Source organism: Schistocerca serialis, chromosome 10 (genome assembly GCF_023864345.2).
Source record: "Schistocerca serialis cubense isolate TAMUIC-IGC-003099 chromosome 10, iqSchSeri2.2, whole genome shotgun sequence".
Classification (NCBI taxonomy): domain Eukaryota; kingdom Metazoa; phylum Arthropoda; class Insecta; order Orthoptera; family Acrididae; genus Schistocerca; species Schistocerca serialis.
Window position 1 is genome coordinate 10098204 of NC_064647.1, and position 25642 is coordinate 10123845.

Genomic DNA, 25642 nt, shown 5'->3' on the forward strand with positions numbered 1-25642 from the left:
TACTGTATCCCTTGCACCTTCTTATTAACGATGAAACACAGATATTGCATCGGAATTATATACAAAGGCACAATGCAGACTTAAGTACAAGAAGACTGACCCTTCTTACTGTCTATGTTTAGAACCATTCCTGTGACACTAGTTATATATTCCGATTCTTCACTTCAGGTTTACTGTTTCCCTCTGACCTTCTTATTGACGATGAAACACAGAAATTGCATCGGAATTAAATACAAAAGGCACAATGCCGACTTAAGTACAAGAAGACTGACTCTTCGTACTGACTATGTTTTGAACCATTCCTGTGACACTAGTTATAGATTACGAAGATTCACTTCAGGTTTACAGTATCTCTTGGACCGTCGTATTGACGATAAAACACAGAAATTGCATCGGAATTAAATAGAAAAGGCACAATGCCGACTTAAGTACAAGAAGACTGATTCTTCTTACTGACTATGTTTGGAACCATTCCTGTGACACTCGTTATAGATTCCGATGCCTCACTTCAAGTTTACTGTATCCCTCTGACCTTCTTATTGACGATGAAACACAGAAATTGCATCGGAATTAAATAGAAAGGCACAATGCCGACTTAAGTACAATAAGACTCACTGTTCTTACTGATTATGTTTTGAACCATTCCTGTGACACTAGTTATAGATTCCGATGCTTCACTTCAGGTTTACTGTATCCCTTGCACCTTTGTATTGACGGTGAAACACAGATATTGCATCGGAATTAATACAAAAGGCACAATGCCGACTTAAGTACAAGAAGACTGACCCTTCTTACTGTATATGTTTTGAACCATTCCTGTGACAATAGTTATAGATTCCGATGCTTCACTTCAGGTTTACTGTATCCCTCTGACCTTCTATTCGACGATGAAACACAGAAATTGCATCGGAATTAAGTACAAAATGCACAATGCCGACTTAAGTACAAGAAGACTGACTGTTCTAACTGAATATGTTTTGAACCATTCCTGTGACACTAGTTATAGATTCCGATGCTTCACTTCAGGTTTACTGTATCCCTAAGACCTTCTTATTGACGATGAAACACAGAAATTGCATCGGAACTAAATACAAAAGGCACAATGCCGACTTAAGTACAAGAAGACTGACTCTTCCTACTGTCTATGTTTGAACGACTCCTGTGACATTAGTTATAGATTCCGATGCTTCACTTCAGGTTTACTATATCCTTTGGACTTTCTTATTGGCGACGAAATACAGAAATTGCATTGGAAGTAAATAGAAAAGGCACATTGCCGACGTAAGTACAAGAAGACTGACTCTTCTTACTGTCTATGTTTTGAACCATTCCTGTGACACTAGTTATGGATTCCGATGCTTCACTTCAGGTTTACTGTATCCCTTGGACCTTCTTATTGACGATGAAACACAGAAAATGCTTCGGAATTAAATACAAAAGGCACAATGCCGACTTAAGTACAAGAAGATTGACTCTTTTTACTGACTGTTTGAACCTTTCCTGTGACACTAGTTATAGATTCCGATGCTTCACTTCAGGATTACTGTATCCCTCTGACCTTTTTATTGACGATGAAACACAGAAATTGCATCGGAATTAAATGGAAAAGGCACAATGCCGACTTAAGTACTAGAAGACTGACTCCTCTTTCTGTCTATGTTTGAACCATTCCTGTGACGCTAGTTACAGATTCCGATGCATCACTTCAGGGTTACTGTATCCCTCTGACATTCTTATTGACGATGAAATACTGAAATTGCATCGGAATTAAATAGAAACGGCACAATGCGGACTTAAGTACAGGAACACTGACTCTTCTTACTGTCTATGTTTTGAACCTTTCCTCTGACACTAGTTATAGATTCCGATGCCTCACTTCAGGTTTTCTGTATCCCTTAAACGCTCTTATTGACGATGAAAACCAGAAATTGCATCGGAAATAAATAGTAATGGCTCAATGCCGACTTAAGTACAAGAAGACTGGCTCTTCTTACTGACTATGTTTTGAACCATTCCTGTGACGCTAGATACATATTCCGATGCTTCACTTCAGGTTTACTGTATCCCTCTAACCTTCTTTTTGACGATGAAACACAGAAATTGCATCGGAATTAAATACAAAAGGCACAATGCCGACTTAAGTACAAGAAGACTGACTCTTCCTACTGTCTATGTTTTGAACGATTCCTGTGACATTAGTTTTTGATTCCCATGCTTCACTTCAGGTTTACTCTATCCCTAGGACCTTCTTATTGACGATGAAACACAGAAATAGCATCTGAATTAAATAGAAAAGGCACAATGCCGACTTAAGTACAAGAAGCCTGACTCATCTTACTGACTGTTTTGTACCATTCCTGTGACACTTGTTATAGATTCCGAGGCTTCACTTCAGGTTTACTGTATCCCTCTGACATTCTTTTTGACGATGAAACACAGAAATTGCATTGGAATTGAAAACAAAATGCACAATGCCGACTTAAGTAGTAGAAGACTGACTCTTCCTACTGTCTATGTTTTGAACGATTCCTGTGACATTAGTTATAGATTCCGATGCTTCACTAAAGGTTTACAGTATCCTTTGGACCTTCTTATTGACGATGAAACACAGAAATTGCATCGGAACTAAATACAAAAGGCACAATGCCGACTTAAGTACAAGAGGACTGACTCTTCCTACTGTCTATGTTTGAACGATTCCTGTGACATTAGTTATAGATTCCGATGCTTCACTTCAGGTTTACTCTATCCCTAGGACCTTCTTATTGACGATGAAACACAGAAATAGCATCTGAATTAAATAGAAAAGGCACAATGCCGACTTAAGTACAAGTAGCCTGACTCTTCCTACTGTCTATGTTTTCAACCATTCCTGTGACACTAGTTATAGATTCCGATGCTTCAGTTCAGGTTCACTGTATCCATCTGACCTTCTTTTTGACGATGAAACACAGAAATTGCATCGGAATTAAATACAAAAGGTACAATGCCGACTTAAGTTCAAGATGACTTACTCTTCTTACTGACTATGTTTTGAACCATTCCAGTGACACTCGTTATAGATTCCGATGCTTCACTTCAGGTTTACTCTATCCCTAGGACCTTCTTATTGACGATGAAACACAGAAATTGCATCGGAACTAAATACAAAAGGCACAATGCCGACTTAAGTACAAGAAGACTGACTCTTCCTACTGTCTATGTTTGAACGATTCCTGTGACATTAGTTATTGATTCCGATGCTTCATTTCAGGTTTACTATATCCTTTGGACTTTCTTATTGGCGACGAAATACAGACATTGCATTGGAATTAAATAGAAAAGGCACAATGCCGACTGAAGTACAAGAAGACTGACCCATCGTACTGTCTATGTTTAGAACCATTCCTGTGACACTAGTTATAGATTCCTATGCTTCACTTCAGGTTTACTGTATCCCTTGCGCCTTCTTATTGACGATGAAACACAGATATTGCATCGGAATTAAATACAAAAGGCAAAATGCCGACTTAAGTACAAGAAGACTGAGCCTTCTTACTGTCTATGTTTGGAACCATTCCTGTGCCACTAGTTATAGATTACGATGATTCACTTCAGGTTTACAGTATCCCTTGGACCGTCGTATTGACGATGAAACACAGTAATTGCATCCTAATTAAATAGAAAAATCACAATGCCGACTTAAGTACAAGAAGACTAATTCTTCTTACTGACTATGTTTGGAACCATTCCTGTGACACTAGTTATGGATTCCGATGCCTCACTTCAGGTTTACTGTATCCCTCTGACCTTCTTATTGACGATGAATCACAGAAATTGCGTCGGAAGTAAATAGAAAAGGCACAATGCAGACTTAAGTACAAGAAGACTCACTCTTCTTACTGACTATGGTTTGAACCATTCCTGTGACACTAGTTATAGATTCCGATGCTTCACTTCTGGTTTACTGTATCCCTCTGGCCTTCTTATTGACGATGAAACACAGAAATTGCATCGGAATTAAATAGAAAAGGCACAATGCCGACTTAAGTACAAGAAGACTGACTCTTCTTACTGTTTATGTTTTGAACCATTCCTGTGTCACTAGTAATAGATTCCGATGCTTCACTTCAGGTTTACTGTATCCCTTGGACCTTCTTATTGACGATGAAACACAGAAATTGCATAGGAATTAAATACAAAAGGCACAATGCCGACTTAAGTACAAGAAGACTGACTGTTCCTACTGTCTGTGTTTTGAACGATTCCTGTGACAATAGGTATTGATTCCGATGCTTCACTTCAGGTTTACTGTATCCTTTGGACCTTCTAATTGGCGACGAAATGCAGAAATAGCTTCGGAATTAAATACAAAAGGCACACTGCCGACTTAAGTACAAGATGACTGAATCTTCTTACTGACTGTTTTGAACCATTCCTGTGACACGTGTTATAGATTCCGAGGCTTCACTTCAGGTTTACTGTATCCCTCTGACCTTCTTATTGACGATGAAACACAGAAATTGCATTGGAATTAAATGGAAAAGGAACAATGCCGACATAAGCGCAAGAAGACTGACTCTTCTTACTGACTTTGTTGAACCATTCCTGTGACACTAGTTATAGATTCCGATGCTTCACTTCAGGTTTACTGTATCCCTTGCACCTTCTTATTGGCGGTGAAACACAGATATTGCAGCGGAATTAAATACAAATGGCACAATGCCGACTTAAGGACAAGAAGACTGACCCATCTTACTGTCTACGTTTTGAACCATTCCTGTGACACTAGTTATAGATTCCGAGGCTTCACTTCAGGGTTACTGTATTCCTCTCACCTTCTATTCGGCGATGAAACACAGAAATTGCATCGGAACTAAATACAAAAGGCACAATGTCGACTTAAGTACAAGAAGACTGACTGTTCTTACTGAATATGACTTGAACTATTCCTGTGACACTAGTTATAGATTCCGATGCTTCACTTCAGGTTTACTGTATCCCTTGCACCTTCTTATTGACGATGAAACACAGATATTGCATCGGAATTATTTACAAAAGGCACAATGCCGACATAAGTACAGGCAGACTGACCCTTCTTACTGTCTATGTTTTAAACCATTCCTGTGACACTAGTTACAGATTCCGATGCTTCACTTCAGGGTTACTTTATCCCTCTGACCTTGTAATTGACGTTGAATCACAGAAATTGCATCGGTATTAAATACTAAAGGCACAATGCCGACTTAAGTACAAGAAGACTGACTCTTCGTACTGACTATGTTTTAACCATTCCTGTGACACTAGTTATAGATTACGATGATTCACTTCAGGTTTACTGTATCCCTTGGACCTTCTTATTGACGATGAAACACAAAAATTGCATCGGAATTAAATAGAAAAGGCTCAGAGCTGACTTAAGTACAAGAAGACTGACTCTTCTTACTGACTATGTTTCGAACCATTCCTGTGACACTAGTTATAGATTCCGATGCCTCACTTCAGGTTTACTGTATCCCTGTGACATTCGTATTGACGATGAAACACAGATATTGCATCTGAATTAAATAGAAAAGGCACAATGCCGACTTAAGTACAAGAAGACTGACTCTTCTTTTGACTATGTTTTGAACCATTCCTGTGACACTAGCTATAGATTCTGATGCTTCACTTCAGGATTACTGTATCCCTCTGACCTTCTTATTGACGATGAAACACAGAAATTTCATCGGAATTAATTAGAAAACACACAATCCGACTTAAGTACAAGAAGACTGACTCTTCTTTCTCTCTATGTTTTGAACCATTCCTGTGACGCTAGTTACAGATTCCGATGCTTCACTTCAGGGTTACTGTATCCCTTGGACTTTCTTATTCACGATGAAACACAGATATTGCATCGGAATTAAATGCAAATAGCACAATGCCGACTGAAGTACAAGAAGACTGACTCTTCCTACTGTCTATGTTTTGAACCATTCCAGTGGCACTAGTTATGGATTCCGATGCTTCACTTCAGGTTTACTCTATCCCTAGGACCTTCTTATTGACGGTGAAACACAGAAAATGTATCGGAATTAAATACAAAAGGCACAATGCCGACTTAAGTGCAAGAAGATTGACTCTTCTTACTGACTGTTTGAATCATTCCTGTGACACTAGTTATAGATTCCGATGCTTCACTTCAGGTTTACTGTATCCCTTGCACCTTCTTAATGGCGATGAAACACAGATATTGCATCGGAATTAAATACAAAAAGCACAATGCCAACTTATGTACAAGAAGACTGACCCTTCTTACTGTCTATGTTTAGAACCATACCTGTGACACTAGTTATAGATTCCGATGCTTCACTTCAGGTTTACTGTATTCTTCTGCCATTCTTATTGACGATGAAACACAGAAATTGCATCGCAATTAAATACAAAAGGCACAATGCCGACTTAAGTACAAGAAGACTGACTCTTCGTAGTGACTATGTTTTGAACCATTCTTGTGACACTAGTTATAGATTACGATGATTCACTTCAGGTTTACTGTATCCCTTGGACCTTCTTATTGACGATGAAACACAGAAATTGCATCTGAATGAAATAGAAAAGGCACAATGCCGACTTATGGACAAGAAGACCGATTCTTCTTACTGACTATGATTGGAACCATTCCTGTGACACTAGTTATAGATTCCGATGTCTCACTTCAGGTTTACTGTATCCCTCTGACCTTCTTATTGACGATGAAACACAGATATTGCATCGGAATTAAATAGAAAAGGCACAATGCCGATTTAAGTACAATAAGACTGACTCTTCTAACTGACTATGTTTTGAACCATTCCTGTGACACTAGTTATAGATTCCGATGCTTCACTTCAGGTTTACTGTATCCCTCTGACCTTCTTATTGACTATGAAACACAGAAATTGCATCAGAATTAAATAGCAAAGGCACAATGCCGACTTAAGTACAAGAAGACTGACTCTTCTTACTGTCTATATTTTGAACCTTTCCTGTGACACTAAATATTGATTCCGATGCGTCACTTCAGGTTTACTGTATCCCTTGGACCTTCTTATTGACGATGAAACACAGAAATTGCATCGGAATTAAATAGAAAAGGCACAATGCCGACTGAAGTACAAGAGGACTGACTCTTCTTTCTGTCTATGTTTTGAACCATTCCTGTGACGCTAGTTACAGATTCCGATGCTTCACTTCAGGGTTACTGTATCCCTTGGACCTTCTAATTGACGATGAAACTCAGATATTACATCGGAATTAAATACAAAAGGCACAATGCCGACTTAAGTACAAGAAGACTGACTCTTCTTACTGTCTATGTTTTGAACCTTTCCTGTGACACTAGATATAGATTCCGATGCCTCACTTCAGGTTTACTGTAATCCTTGGACCTTCTTATTGACGATGAAACACAGAAAATGCTTCGGAATTAAATACAAAAGGCACAATGCCGACTTAAGTACAAGAAGATTGACTCTTCTTACTGACTGTTTTGAACCATTCCTGTGACACTAGTTATAGATTCCGATGCTTCACTTCAGGTTTACTGTATCCCTCTGACCTCTTTGACGATGAAATACAGAAATTGCATCGGAATTAAATACAAAAGGCACAATGCCGACTTAAATACAAGAAGACTGACCCTACTTACTGTCTATGTTTAGAACCATTCCTGTGACACTAGTTATAGATTCCGATGCTTCACTTCACGTTTACTGTATCCCTTGCACCTTCTTATTGACGATGAAACACAGATATTGCATCGGAATTAAATACAAAAGGCACAATGCCGGCTTAAGTACAAGAAGACTGACCCTTCTTACTGTCTATGTTAAGAACCATTCCTGTGACTCTAGTTATAGATTCCGATGCTTCACTTCAGGTTTACTGTATCCCTCTGACCTTCTTATTGACGATGAAACACAGAAATTGCATCGGAATTAAATACAAAAGGCACAATGCCGACTTAAGTACAAGAAGACTGACTCTTCGTACTGACTATGTTTTGAACCATTCCTGTGACACTAGTTATAGTTTACGATGATTCACTTCAGGTTTACCGTATCCCTTGTACCTTCTTATTGACGATGAAACACAGAAATTGCATCGGAATTAATTAGAAAAGGCACAATGCCGACTTAAGTACAAGATGACTGATTCATCTTACTGACTAAGTTTGGAACCATTCCTGTGACACTAGTTATAGATTCCGATGCCTCACTTCAGGTTTACTGTATCCCTCTGACCCTCTTATTGACGATGAAACACAGATATTGCATCGGAATTAAATAGAAAAGGCACAATGCCGACTTAAGTACAAGAAGTCTGACTCTTCTCACTGACTATGATTTAAACCATTCCTGTGACACTAGTTATAGATTCCGATGCTTCACTTCAGGTTTACTGTATCCCTCTGACCTTCTTCTTGACGATGAAACACAGAAATTGCATCGGAATTAAATAGAAAAGGCACAATGCCGACTTAAGTACAAGAAGACTGACTCTGCTTAATGTCTATGCTTTGAACCATTCATGTGACACTAGTTATAGATTCCGATGCTTCACTTCAGGTTTACTGTATCCCTTGGACCTTCTTATTGACGATGAAACACAGAAATTGCATCGGAATTAAATAGAAAAGGCACAATGCCGACTTAATTACAAGAAGACTGCCTCTTCTTTCTGTCTATGTTTTGAACCATTCCTGTGACGCTAGTTACAGATTCCGATGCTTCACTTCAGGGTTACTGTATCCCTTGGACCTTCTCATTGACGATGAAACACAGATATTGCATCGGAATTAAATACAAAAGGCACAATGCCGACTTAAGTACAAGAAGACTGACTCTTCCTACTGTCTATGTGTTGAACCATTCCTGCGACACTAGTTACAGTTTCCGATGCTTCACTTCAGGTTTACTGTATCACTCTGAACTTCTTTTTGACGATGAAACACAGAAATTGCATCGGAATTAAATACAAAAAGCACAATGCCGACGTAAGTACAAGAAGACTGAGTCTTCCTACTGTCTATGTTTTGATCGACTCCTGTGACAATAGTTATTGATTTCGATGCTTCACTTCAGGTTTACTGTATCCTTTGGACCTTCTAATTGGCGACGAAATGCAGAAATGGCTTCGGAATTAAATACTAAAGGCACAATGCCGACTTAAGCACAAGAAGACTGACTCTTCTTACTGACTGCTTTGAATCATTCCTGTGACACTTGTTGTAGATTCCGAGGCTTCACTTCAGGTTTACTGTATCCCTCTGACCTTCTTATTGACGATGAAACACAGATATTGCTTTGGAATTAAATAGAAAAGGCACAATGCCGACTTAAGCACAAAAAGACTGTCTCTTCTTACTGACTATGTTTTGAACCATTCCTGTGACACTAGTTACAGATTCCGATGCTTCACCACAGGGTTACTGTATCCCTTGGACCTTCTTATTGACGATGAAACACAGATATTGCATCGGAATTAAATACAAAAGGCACAATGCCGACTTAAGTACAAGAAGACTGACTCTTCCTACTGTCTTTGTGTTGAACCATTCCTGTGACACTAGTTACAGATTCCGATGCTTCACTTCAGGTTTACTGTATTCCTCTGAACTTCTTTTTGACGATGAAACACAGAAATTGCACCGGATTTAAATACAAAAAGCACAATGCCGACTTAAGTACAAGAAGACTGACTCTTCCTACTGTCTATGTTTTGATCGATTCCTGTGACAATAGTTATTGATTCCGATGCTTCACTTCAGGTTTACTGTATCCTTTGGACCTTCTAATTGGCGACGAAATGCAGAAATTGCTTCGGAATTAAATACTAAAGGCACTATGCCGACTTAAGTACTAGAAGACTGACTCTTCTTACTGACTGTTTTGAACCATTCCTGTGACACTTGTTATAGATTCCGAGGCTTCACTTCAGGTTTACTGTATCCGTCTGACCTTCTTATTGACGATGAAACACAGATATTGCATTGGAATTAAATAGAAAAGGCACAATGCCGACTTAAGCACAAAAAGACTGTCTCTTCTTACTGACTATGTTTTAAACCATTCCTGTGACAATAGGTATTGATTCCGATGCTTCACTTCAGGTTTACTGTATCCCTTGCACCTTCTTATTGACGGTGAAACACAGATATTGCATCGGAATTAAATACAAAAGGCACAATGCCGACTTAAGTACAAGAAGACTGACCCTTCTTACTGTCTACGTATTGAACCATTCCTGTGACACTAGTTATAGTTTCCGATGCTTCACTTCAGGTTTACTCTATCCCTAGGACCTTCTTATTGACGATGAAACACAGAAATTGCATCGGAACTAAATACAAAAGCCCCAATGCCGACTTAAGTACAAGAAGACTGACTCCTCCTACTGTCTATGTTTGAACGATTCCTGTGACATTAGTTATAGTTTCCAATGCTTCACTTCAGGTTTACTATATCCTTTGGACTTTCTTATTGGCGACGAAATACAGAAATTGCATTGGAATTAAATAGATAAGGCACATTGCCGACGTAAGTACAAGAAGACTCACTCTTCTTACTGTCTATGTTTAGAACCATTCCTGTGACACTAGTTATAGATTCCGATGCTTCACTTCAGGGTTACTGTATCCCTTGCACCTTCTTATTGACGATGAAATACAGATATTGCATCGGAATTAAATACAAAAGGCACAATGCCGACTTAAGTACAAGAAGACTGACCCTTCTTACTGTCTATGTTTAGAACCATTCCTGTGACACTAGTTATAGATTCCCATGCTTCACTACAGGTTTACTGCATCCCACTGACCTTCTTATTGACGATGAAACACAGAATTTGCATCGGAATTAAAAACAAAAGGCACAATTTCGACTTAAGTACAAGAAGACTGACTCTTCGTACTGACTATGTTTTGAACCATTCCTGTGACACTAGTTATAGATTACGATGATTCACTTCAGGTTTACTGTATTCCTCTGAACTTCTTTTTGACGATGAAACACAGAAATTGCACCGGATTTAAATACAAAAAGCACAATGCCGACTTAAGTACAAGAAGACTGACTCTTCCTACTGTCTATGTTTTGATCGATTCCTGTGACAATAGTTATTGATTCCGATGCTTCACTTCAGGTTTACTGTATCCTTTGGACCTTCTAATTGGCGACGAAATGGAGAAATTGCTTCGGAATCAAATACTAAAGGCACTATGCCGACTTAAGTACTAGAAGACTGACTCTTCTTACTGACTGTTTTGAACCATTCCTGTGACACTTGTTATAGATTCCGAGGCTTCACTTCAGGTTTACTGTATCCGTCTGACCTTCTTATTGACGATGAAACACAGATATTGCATTGGAATTAAATAGAAAAGGCACAATGCCGACTTAAGCACAAAAAGACTGTCTCTTCTTACTGACTATGTTTTGAACCATTCCTGTGACAATAGGTATTGATTCCGATGCTTCACTTCAGGTTTACTGTATCCCTTGCACCTTCTTATTGACGGTGAAACACAGATATTGCATCGGAATTAAATACAAAAGGCACAATGCCGACTTAAGTACAAGAAGACTGACCCTTCTTACTGTCTACGTATTGAACCATTCCTGTGACACTAGTTATAGTTTCCGATGCTTCACTTCAGGTTTACTGTATCCCTAGGACCTTCTTATTGACGATGAAACACAGAAATTGCATCGGAACTAAATACAAAAGCCCCAATGCCGACCTAAGTACAAGAAGACTGACTCCTCCTACTGTCTATGTTTGAACGATTCCTGTGACATTAGTTATAGTTTCCAATGCTTCACTTCAGGTTTACTATATCCTTTGGACTTTCTTATTGGCGACGAAATACAGAAATTGCATTGGAATTAAATAGATAAGGCACATTGCCGACGTAAGTACAAGAAGACTCACTCTTCTTACTGTCTATGTTTAGAACCATTCCTGTGACACTAGTTATAGATTCCGATGCTTCACTTCAGGGTTACTGTATCCCTTGCACCTTCTTATTGACGATGAAATACAGAAATTGCATCGGAATTAAATACAAAAGGCACAATGCCGACTTAAGTACAAGAAGACTGACCCTTCTTACTGTCTATGTTTAGAACCATTCCTGTGACACTAGTTATAGATTCCCATGCTTCACTACAGGTTTACTGCATCCCACTGACCTTCTTATTGACGATGAAACACAGAATTTGCATCGGAATTAAAAACAAAAGGCACAATTTCGACTTAAGTACAAGAAGACTGACTCTTCGTACTGACTATGTTTTGAACCATTCCTGTGACACTAGTTATAGATTACGATGATTCACTTCAGGTTTACTGTATCCCTCTGAACTTCTTTTTGACGATGAAACACAGATATTGCATCGGAATTAAATACAAAAAGCACAATGACGACTTAAGTACAAGAAGACTGACTCTTCTTACTGTCTATGTTTTGAACCATTCCTGTGACACTAGTTATAGATTCCGATTCTTCACTTTAGGTTTACTGTATCCCTTGGACCTTCTTATTGACGAAGAAACACAGAAATTGCATCGGAATTAAATACAAAAGCACAATGCCGACTTAAGTACAAGAAGACTGACTCTTCTTACTGACTATGTTTGGATCCATTCCTGTGACACTAGTTATAGATTCCGATGCCTCACTTCAGGTTTACTGTACCCCTCTGACCTTCTTATTGACGTTGAAACACAGATATTGCATCGGAATTAAATAGAAAAGGCTCAATGTCGACTTAAGTACAAGAAGACTGACTCTTCTTACTGACTATGTTTTGAACCATTCCTGTGACACTAGTTATAGATTCCGATGCTTCACTTCAGGTTTTCTGTATCCCTTGGACCTTCTTATCTACGATGAAACACAGAAATTGCATCGGAATTAAAAAGAAAAGGCACAATGCCGACTTAAGTACAAGAAGACTGACTTTTCTTTCTGTCTATGTTTTCAACCATTCCTGTGACACTAGATACAGATTCCGATGCCTCACTTCAGGTTTACTGTATCCCTCTGACCTTCTCTTTGACGATGAAACACAGAAATTGCATCGGAATTAAATACAAAAGGCACAATGCCGACTTAAGTACAAGAAGACTGACTCTTCCTACTGTCTATGTTTTGAACGATTCGTGTGACATTAGTTATTGATTCCGATGCTTCACTTCAGGTTTACTGTATCCTTTGTACCTTCTAATTGGCGACGAAATGTAGAAATACCTTCGAAATTAAATGCAAAAGGCACAATGCCGACTTAAGTACAAGAAGACTGACTCTTCTTTCTGTCTATGTTTTGAACCATTAATGTGACGCTAGTTATAGATTCCGATGCCTCACTTCAGGTTTTCTGTATCCCTCTGACCTTCTTATTGACGATGATACACAGATATTGCATCGGAATTAAATAGAAAAGGCACAATGCCGACTTAAGTATATAAAGACTGACTCTTCTTACTGTCTATGTTTTGAACCATTCCTGTGACACTAGTTATAGATTCCGATGCTTCACTTCAGGTTTACTGTATCCCTTGCACCTTCTTATTGACGGTGAAACACAGATATTGCATCGGAATTAAATACAAAAGGCACAATGCCGACTTAAGTACAAGAAGACTGACCCTTCTTACTGTCTACGTATTGAACCATTCCTGTGACACTAGTTATAGTTTCCGATGCCTCACTTCAGGTTTACTCTATCCCTAGGACCTTCTTATTGACGATGAAACACAGAAATTGCATCGGAACTAAATACAAAAGCCCCAATGCCGACTTAAGTACAAGAAGACTGACTCCTCCTACTGTCTATGTTTGAACGATTCCTGTGACATTAGTTATAGATTCCGATGCTTCACTTCAGGTTTACTATATCCTTTGGACTTTCTTATTGGCGACGAAATACAGAAATTGCCTTGGAATTAAATAGATAAGGCACATTGCCGACGTAAGTACAAGAAGACTGACTCTTCTTGCTGTCTATGTTTTGAACCTTTCCTGTGACACTAGTTATAGATTCCGATGCTTCACTTTAGGTTTACTGTATCCCTGGACCTTCTAATTGACGAAGAAACACAGAAATTGCATCGGAATTAAATACAAAAGCACAATGCCGACTTAAGTACAAGAAGACTGACCCTTCTTACTGTCTATGTTTAGAACCATTCCTGTGACACTAGTTATAGATTCCGATGCTTCACTTCAGGTTTACTGTATCCCTTGCACCTTCTTATTGACGATGAAATACAGATATTGCATCGGAATTAAATACAAAAGGCACAATGCCGACTTAAGTACAAGAAGACTGACCCTTCTTACTGTCTATGTTTAGAACCATTCCTGTGACACTAGTTATAGATTCCCATGCTTCACTACAGGTTTACTGTATCCCACTGACCTTCTTATTGACGATGAAACACAGAAATTGCATCGGAATTAAAAACAAAAGGCACAATGCCGACTTAAGTACAAGAAGACTGACTCTTCGTACTGACTGTGTTTTGAACCATTCCTGTGACACTAGTTATAGATTACGATGATTTACTTCAGGTTTACTGTATCCCTCTGAACTTCTTTTTGACGATGAAACACAGAAATTGCAACGGAATTAAATACAAAAAGCACAATGCCGACCTAAGTACAAGAAGACTGACTCTTCTTACTGTCTATGTTTTGAACCTTTCCTGTGACACTAGTTATAGATTCCGATGCTTCACTTTAGGTTTACTGTATCCATTGGACCTTCTTATTGACGAAGAAACACAGAAATTGCATCGGAATTAAATACAAAAGCACAATGCCGACTTAAGTACAAGAAGACTGACTCTTCTTACTGACTATGTTTGGATCCATTCCTGTGACACTAGTTATAGATTCCGATGCCTCACTTCAGGTTTACTGTATCAATCTGACCTTCTTATTGACGTTGAAACACAGATATTGCATCGGAATTAAATAGAAAAGGCACAATGTCGACTTAAGTACAAGAAGACTGACGCTTCTTACTGACTATGTTTTGAACCATTCCTGTGACACTAGTTATAGATTCCGATGCTTCACTCAAGGTATTTTGGATCCCTTGGACCTTCTTATCTACGATGAAACACAGAAATTGCATCGGAATTAAAAAGAAAAGGCACAATGCCGACTTAAGTACAAGAAGACTGACTTTTCTTTCTGTCTATGTTTTAAACCATTCCTGCGACGCTAGTTACAGATTCCGATGCTTCACTTCAGGGTTACTGTATCCCTTGGACCTTCTTATTGACGATGAAACACAGATATTGCATCGGAATTAAATACAAAAGGCACAATGCCGACTAAAGTACAAGAAGACTGACTCTTCCAACTGTCTATGTTTTCAACCATTCCTGTGACACTAGATACAGATTCCGATGCCTCACTTCAGGTTTACTGTATCCCTCTGACCTTCGTTTTGACGATGAAACACAGAAATTGCATCGGAATTAAATACAAAAGGCACAATGCCGACTTAAGTACAAGAAGACTGACTCTTCCTACTGTCTATGTTTTGAACGATTCGTGTGACATTAGTTATTGATTCCGATGCTTCACTTCATGTTTACTGTATCCTTTGCACCTTCTAATTGGCGACGAAATGCGGAAATACCTTCGAAATTAAATACATAAGGCACAATGCCGACTTAAGTACAAGAAGACTGACACTTCTTTCTGTCTATGTTTTGAACCATTCCTGTAACGCTAGTTACAGATTCCGATGCTTCACTTCAGGGTTACTGTATCCCTCTGACCTTCTTATTGACGAAGAAACACAGATATTGCATCGGAATTAATTAGAAAAGGCACAATGCCGACTTAAGTATATAAAGACTGACTCTTCTTACTGTCTATGTTTTGAACCATTCCTGTGACACTTGTTATAGATTCCGATGCTTCACTTCATGTTTACTGAATCCCTGGGACCTTCTAATTGACGATGAAACACAGACATTGCATCGGAAATAAATAGAAAAGGCACAATGCCGACTTAAGTACAAAAAGACTGACTCTTCCTACTGTCTATGTATTGAATCATTCCTGTGACACTAGTTACAGTTTCCGAAGCTTCACTTCAGGTTTACTGTATCCCTCTGACCTTCTTTTTGACGATGAAACACAGAAATTGCATCGGACTTAAATACAAAAGGTACAATGCCGACTTAAGTACAAGAAGACTGACACTTCCTACTGTCTATGTTTTGAACGATTCCTGTGACATTAGTTATAGATACCGACGCTTCACTTCAGGTTTACTGTATCCTTCGGACCTTCTTATTGCCGACGAAGTACATAATTTGCATCGGAATTAAATACAAAAGGCACAATGCCGACTTATGTACAAGAAGACCGACTCTTCTTACTGACTGTTTTGAACCATCCCTGTGTCACTAGTTATAGATTCCAATGCTTCACTTCAGGTTTACTGTATCCTTTGGACCTTCTTATTGGCGACGAAATACAGAAATTGCATTGGAATTAAATACAAAATGCACATTGCTGACTTAAGTACAAGAAGACTGACTCTTCTTACTGTCTATGATTTGAACCATTCCTGTGACACTAGTTATAGATTCCGATGCTTCACTTCAGGTTTACTGTATCCCTTGGACCTTCTTATTGACGATGAAACACAGAAAATGCATCGGAATTAAATACAAAAGGCACAATGCCGACATAAGTACAAGAAGATTGACTCTTCTTACTGTCTATGTTTGAACCATTCCTGTGACACTAGTTATATATTCCGATGCTTAACTTCAGGTTTGCTGTATGCCTTGGACCTTCTTATTGACGATGAAACACAGAAAATTCATCGGAATTAAATACAAAAGGCACAATGCCGACTTAAGTACAAGAAGATTGACTCTTCTTACTGACTGTTTTGAACCATTCCTGTGACACTAGTTATATATTCCGATGCTTCACTTCAGGTTTACTGTATCCCTCTGACCTTCTTATTGACGATGAAACACAGAAATTGCATCGGAATTAAATTCAAAAGGCAGTATGGCGACTTAAGTATAAGAAGACTGACTCTTCTGACTGACTGTTTTGAACCATTCCTGTGACACCAGTTATAGATTCCGATGCTTTACTGTATCCCTCTGACCTTCTTTTTGACGATGAATCACAGAAATTGCATCGGATTTAAATAGAAAAGGCACAATGCCGACTTCAGTACAAGAAGACTGACTCTTCCCACTGTCTAAGTTTTGAACCAATCCTGTGACACTAGTTATAGATTCCGATGCTTCACTTCAGATTTACTGTATAACCCTGCGCCTTCTTATTGACGATGAAACAGAGATATTTCACCGGAATTAAGTACAAAAGGCACAATGCCGACTTAAGTACAAGAAGACTGACCCTTCTTATTGTCTATGTTTTGAACCATTCCTGTGACACTAGTTATAGATTCCGATGGTTCACTTCAGGTTTACTGTATCCCTCTGACCTTCTTATTGACCATGAAACACAGAAATAGCATCGGTATTAAGTACAAAAGGCACAATGCCGACTTAAGTACAAGAAGACTGCCTCTTCGTACTAACTATGTTTTGAACCATTCCTGTGACACTAGTTATAGATTCCGATGCCTCACGTCAGGTTTTCTGTATCCCTCTCACCTTCTTATTGACGATGAAACACAGATATTGCATCGGAATTAAATAGATAAGGCACAATGCCGACTTAAGTACAAGAAGACTGACTCTTCACACTGACTATGTTTTGAACCATTCCTTTGACACTAGTTATAGATTCCGATGCTTCCCTTCAGGTTTAGTGTATCCCTGTGACCTTCTTATTGACGATGAAACACAGAAATTGCATCGGAATTAAATAGATAAGGTACAATGCCGACTTAAGTACAAGAAGACTAACTCTTCTTACTGTCTATGTTTTGAACCATTCCTGTGACACTAGTTATAGATTCCGATGCTTCAGTTACGGTTTACTGTATCTCTCGGACCTTCTTATTGACGATGAAACACAGAAATTGCATCGGAAGTAAATAGAAATAGCACAATGCCGACTTAAGTATAAGAAGACTGACTCTTCTTTCTGTCTATGCTTTGAACCATTCCTGTGACGCTAGTTACAGATTACGATGCTTCACTTCAGGGTTACTGTATCCCTCTGACATTCTTATTGACGATTAAACACAGAAATAGCATCGGAATTAAATACAAAAGGCACAATGCCGACTTATGTACAAAAAGACTGACTCTTCCTACTGTCTATGTTTTGAATCATTCCTGTGACACTAGTTACAGATTCCGATGCTTCACTTCAGGTTTACTGTATCCCTCTGACCTTCTTTTTGACGATGAAACACAGAAATTGCATCGGACTTAAATACAAAAGGCACAATGCCGACTTAAGTACAAGAAGACTGACACTTCCTACTGTCTATGTTTTGAACGATTCCTGTGACATTAGTTATAGATTCCGACGCTTCACTTCAGGTTTACTGTATCCTTTGGACCTTCTTATTGGCGACGAAGTACAGAAATTGCATCGGAATTATATACAAAAGGCACAATGCCGACTTATGTACAAGAAGAACGACTCTTCTTACTGACTGTTTTGAACCATTCCTGTGACACTAGTTATAGATTCCGATGCTTCACTTCAGGTTTACTGTATCCCTCTGACCTTCTTATTGACGATGAAAGACAGAAATTGCATCGGAATTAAATACAAAAGGCAGAGTGCCGACTTAAGTGTAAGAAGACTGAATCTTCTTACTGACTGTTTTGAACCATTCCTGTGACACCAGTTATAGATTCCGATGCTTCACTTCAGGTTTACTGTTTCCCTCTGACCTTCTTTTTGACGATGAAACACAGAAATGCTTCGGAATTAAATACAAAGGGCACAATGCCGACTTAAGTACAAGAAGACTGACTCTTCCAACAGTCTATGTTTTGAACGATTCCTGTGGCATTACTTATAGATTCCGATGCTTCACTTCAGGTTTACTGTATGCTTTGGACCTACGTATTGGCGACGAAATACAGAAATCGCATTGGAATGAAATAGAAAAGGCACATTGCCGGCTTAAGTACAAGAGGACTGACTCTTCTTACTGTCTATGTTTAAACCATTACTGTGACACTAGTTATATATTCCGATGCTTCACTTCAGGGTTACTGTATCCCTCTGACATTCTTATTGACGATGAAACACAGAAATTGCATCGGAATTAAATAGAGAAGGCACAATGCCGACTTAAGTACAAGAAGACTGACTCTTCCTACTGTCTATGTTTTGAACGATTCCTGTGCCATTACTTATAGATTCCGATGCTTCACTTCAGGTTTACTGTATCCTTTGGACCTTCTTATTGGCGACGAAATACAGAAATTGCATTGGAATTAAATAGAATAGGCACATTGCCGGCTTAAGTACAAGAGGACTGACTCTTCTTACTGTCTATGTTTGAACCATTCCTGTGACGCTAGTTAAATATTCCGATGCTTCACTTCAGGTTTACTGTATCCCTTGGACCTTCTTATTGACGATGAAACACAGAAAATGCACCGGCATGAAATACAAAAGGCACAATGCCGACTTAAGTACAAGAAGATTGACTCTTCTTACTGACTGTATTGAACCATTCCTGTGACACTAGTTATAGATTCCGATGCTTCACTTCAGGTTTACTGTATCCCTCTGACCATCTTATTGACGATGAAACACAGAAATTGCATCGGAATTAAATACAAAAGGCACAATGCCGACTTAAGTAGAAGAAGACTGACTCTTCTAACTGTCTATGATTTGAACCATTCCTGTGACACTAGTTATAGATAACGATGCTTCACTTCAGGTTTACTGTATCCCTTGCACCTTCTTATTGACGATGAAACACAGATATTGCATCGGAATTAAATACAAAAGGCACAATGCCGACTAAAGTACAAGAAGACTGACTCTTCCAACTGTCTATGTTTTGAACCATTCCTGTGACACTAGATACAGATTCCGATGCCTCACTTCAGGTTTACTGTCTCCCTCTGACCTTCTTTTTGACGATGAAACACAGAGATTGCATCGGAATTAAATACAAAAGGCACAATGCCGACTTAAGTACAAGAAGACTGACTCTTCCTACTGTCTATGCTTTGAACGATTCCTGTGACATTAGTTATTGATTCCGATGCTTCACTTCAGGTTTACTGTATCCTTTGGACCTTCTAATTGACGACGAAATGCAGAAATAGCTTCGAAATTAAATACAAAAGGCACAATGCCGACTTAAGTACAAGAAGACTGACTCTTCTTTCTGTCTATGTTTTGAACCATTCCTGTGACGCTAGTTATAGATTCCGATGCCTCACTTCAGGTTTTCTGTATCCCTCTGACCTTCTTATTGACGATGAAACACAGATATTGCATCGGAATTAAATAGATAAAGCACAATGCCGACTTAAGTACAAGAAGACTGAATCTTCTTACTGACTATGCTTTGAACCATTAATGTGACGCTAGTTATAGATTCCGATGCCTCACTTCAGGTTTTCTGTATCCCTCTGACCTTCTTATTGACGATGAAACACAGATATTGCATCGGAATTAAATAGATAAGGCACAATGCCGACTTAAGTACAAGAAGACTGACTCTTCTTACTGACTATGTTTTGAACCATTCCTGTGACACTAGTTATAGATTCCGATGCTTCACTTCAGGTTTACTGTATCCCTGTGACCTTCGTATTGACGATGGAACACAGAAATAGCATCGGAATTAAATAGAAATGGCACAATGCCAACTTAAGTATAAGAAGACTGACTCTTCTTACTGTCTATGTTTTGAACCATTCCTGTGACACTAGTTATATATTCCGATGCTTCACTTCATGTTTACTGTATCCCTGGGACCTTCTAATTGACGATGAAACACAGAAATTGCATCGGAAATAAATAGAAAAGGCACAATGCCGACTTAAGTACAAGAAGACTGACTCTTCTTTCTGTCTATGGTTTGAACCATTCCTGTGACGCTAGTTACAGATTCCGATGCTTCACTTCAGGGTTACTGTATCCCTCTGACATTCTTATTGACGATGAAACATAGAAATTGCATCGGAATTAAATACAAAAGGCACAATGCCGACTTAAGTACAAAAAGACTGACTCTTCCTACTGTCTATGTTTTGAATCATTCCTGTGACACTAGTTACAGTTTCCGATGCTTCACTTCAGATTTACTGTATCCCTCTGACCTTCTTTTTGACGATGAAACACAGAAATTGCATCGGACTTAAATACAAAAGGCACAATGCCGACTTAAGTACAAGAAGACTGACACTTCCTACTGTCTATGTTTTGAACGATTCCTGTGACATTAGTTATAGATACCGACGCTTCACTTCAGGTTTACTGTATCCTTCGGACCTTCTTATTGCCGACGAAGTACAGAATTTGCATCGGAATTAAATACAAAAGGCACAATGCCGACTTATGTACAAGAAGACTGACTCTTCTTACTGACTGTTTTGAACCATTCCTGTGTCACTAGTTATAGATTCCAATGCTTCACTTCAGGTTTACTGTATCCTTTGGACCTTCTTATTGGCGACGAAATACAGAAATTGCATTGGAATTAAATACAAAATGCACATTGCTGACTTAAGTACAAGAAGACTGACTCTTCTTACTGTCTATGATTTGAACCATTCCTGTGACACTAGTTATAGATTCCGATGCTTCACTTCAGGTTTACTGTATCCCTTGGACCTTCTTATTGACGATGAAACACAGAAAATGCATCGGAAGTAAATACAAAAGGCACAATGCCGACTTAAGTACAAGAAGATTGACTCTTCTTACTGTCTATGTTTGAACCATTCCTGTGACACTAGTTATATATTCCGATGCTTAACTTCAGGTTTGCTGTATCCCTTGGACCTTCTTATTGACGATGAAACACAGAAAATGCATCGGAATTAAATACAAAAGGCACAATGCCGACTTAAGTACACGAAGATTGACTCTTCTTACTGACTGTTTTGAACCATTCCTGTGACACTAGTTATATATTCCGATGCTTCACTTCAGGTTTACTGTATCCCTCTGACCTTCTTATTGACGATGAAACACAGAAATGGCATCGGAATTAAATACAAAAGGCAGTATGGCGTCTTAAGTGTAACAAGACTGACTCTTCTTACTGACTGTTTTGAACCATTCCTGTGACACCAGTTATAGATTCCGATGCTTCACTTCAGGTTTACTGTATCATTCTGAACTTCTTTTTGACGATGAATCACAGAAATTGCATCGGAATTAAATAGAAAAGGCACAATGCCGACTTCAGTACAAGAAGACTGACTCTTCCTACTGTCTAAGTTTTGAACCAACCCTGTGACACTAGTTATAGATTCCGATGCTTCACTTCAGATTTACTGTATAACCCTGCACCTTCTTATCGACGATGAAACAGAGATATTGCACCGGAATTAAGTACAAAAGGCACAATGCCGACTTAAGTACAAGAAGACTGCCTCTTCGTACTAACTATGTTTTGAACCATTCCTGTGACACTAGTTTTAGATTCCGATGCCTCACGTTAGGTTTTCTGTATCCCTCTGACCTTCTTATTGACGATGAAACACAGATATTGCATCGGAATTAAATAGATAAGGCACAATGCCGACTTAAGTACAAGAAGACTGACTCTTCACACTGACTATGTTTTGAACCATTCCTTTGACACTAGTTATAGATTCCGATGCTTCCCTTCAGGTTTAGTGTATCCCTGTGACCTTCTTATTGACGATGAAACACAGAAATTGCATCGGAATTAAATAGATAAGGTACAATGCCGACTTAAGTACAAGAAGACTAACTCTTCTTACTGTCTATGTTTTGAACCATTCCTGTGACACTAGTTATAGATTCCGATGCTTCAGTTACGGTTTACTGTATCTCTCGGACCTTCTTATTGACGATGAAACACAGAAATTGCATCGGAAGTAAATAGAAATAGCACAATGCCGACTTAAGTATAAGAAGACTGACTCTTCTTTCTGTCTATGCTTTGAACCATTCCTGTGACGCTAGTTACAGATTACGATGCTTCACTTCAGGGTTACTGTATCCCTCTGACATTCTTATTGACGATTAAACACAGAAATAGCATCGGAATTAAATACAAAAGGCACAATGCCGACTTATGTACAAAAAGACTGACTCTTCCTACTGTCTATGTTTTGAATCATTCCTGTGACACTAGTTACAGATTCCGATGCTTCACTTCAGGTTTACTGTATCCCTCTGACCTTCTTTTTGACGATGAAACACAGAAATTGCATCAGACTTAAATACAAAAGGCACAATGCCGACTTAAGTACAAGAAGACTGACACTTCCTACTGTCTATGTTTTGAACGATTCCTGTGACATTAGTTATAGATTCCGACGCTTCACTTCAGGTTTACTGTATCCTTTGGACCTTCTTATTGGCGACGAAGTACAGAAATTGCATCGGAATTATATACAAAAGGCACAATGCCGACTTATGTACAAGAAGACCGACTCTTCTTACTGACTGTTTTGAACCATTCCTGTGACACTAGTTATAGATTCCGATGCTTCACTTCAGGTTTACTGTATCCCTCTGACCTTCTTATTGACGATGAAAGACAGAAATTGCATCGGAATTAAATACAAAAGGCAGAGTGCCGACTTAAGTGTAAGAAGACTGAATCTTCTTACTGACTGTTTTGAACCATTCCTGTGACACCAGTTATAGATTCCGATGCTTCACTTCAGGTTTACTGTTTCCCTCTGACCTTCTTTTTGACGATGAAACACAGAAATGCTTCGGAATTAAATACAAAGGGCACAATGCCGACTTAAGTACAAGAAGACTGACTCTTCCAACAGTCTATGTTTTGAACGATTCCTGTGACATTACTTACAGATTCCGATGCTTCACTTCAGGTTTACTGTATGCTTTGGACCTACGTATTGGCGACGAAATACAGAAATCGCATTGGAATGAAATAGAAAAGGCACATTGCCGGCTTAAGTACAAGAGGACTGACTCTTCTTACTGTCTAAGTTTAAACCATTACTGTGACACTAGTTATATATTCCGATGCTTCACTTCAGGGTTGCTGTATCCCTCTGACATTCTTATTGACGATGAAACACAGAAATTGCATCGGAATTAAATAGAGAAGGCACAATGCCGACTTAAGTACAAGAAGACTGACTCTTCCTACTGTCTATGTTTTGAACGATTCCTGTGCCATTACTTATAGATTCCGATGCTTCACTTCAGGTTTACTGTATCCTTTGGACCTTCTTATTGGCGACGAAATACAGAAATTGCATTGGAATTAAATAGAAAAGGCACATTGCCGGCTTAAGTACAAGAGGACTGACTCTTCTTACTGTCTATGTTTGAACCATTCCTGTGACGCTAGTTAAATATTCCGATGCTTCACTTCAGGTTTACTGTATCCCTTGGACCTTCTTATTGACAATGAAACACAGAAAATGCTCCGGCATGAAATACAAAAGGCACAATGCCGACTTAAGTACAAGAAGATTGACTCTTCTTACTGACTGTATTGAACCATTCCTGTGACACTAGTTATAGATTCCGATGCTTCACTTCAGGTTTACTGTATCCCTTGCACCTTCTTATTGACGATGAAACACAGAAATTGCATCGGAATTAAATACAAAAGGCACAATGCCGACTTAAGTAGAAGAAGACTGACTCTTCTAACTGTCTATGATTTGAACCATTCCTGTGACACTAGTTATAGATTCCGATGCTTCACTTCAGGTTTACTGTATCCCTTGCACCTTCTTATTGACGATGAAACACAGATATTGCATCGGAATTAAATACAAAAGGCACAATGCCGACTAAAGTACAAGAAGACTGACTCTTCCAACTGTCTATGTTTTGAACCATTCCTGTGACACTAGATACAGATTCCGATGCCTCACTTCAGGTTTACTGTCTCCCTCTGACCTTCTTTTTGACGATGAAACACAGAGATTGCATCGGAATTAAATACAAAAGGCACAATGCCGACTTAAGTACAAGAAGACTGACTCTTCCTACTGTCTATGCTTTGAACGATTCCTGTGACATTAGTTATTGATTCCGATGCTTCACTTCAGGTTTACTGTATCCTTTGGACCTTCTAATTGACGACGAAATGCAGAAATAGCTTCGAAATTAAATACAAAAGGCACAATGCCGACTTAAGTACAAGAAGACTGACTCTTCTTTCTGTCTATGTTTTGAACCATTCCTGTGACGCTAGTTATAGATTCCGATGCCTCACTTCAGATTTTCTGTATCCCTCTGACCTTCTTATTGACGATGAAACACAGATATTGCATCGGAATTAAATAGATAAAGCACAATGCCGACTTAAGTACAAGAAGACTGAATCTTCTTACTGACTATGCTTTGAACCATTAATGTGACGCTAGTTATAGATTGCGATGCCTCACTTCAGGTTTTCTGTATCCCTCTGACCTTCTTATTGACGATGAAACACAGATATTGCATCGGAATTAAATAGATAAGGCACAATACCGACTTAAGTACAAGAAG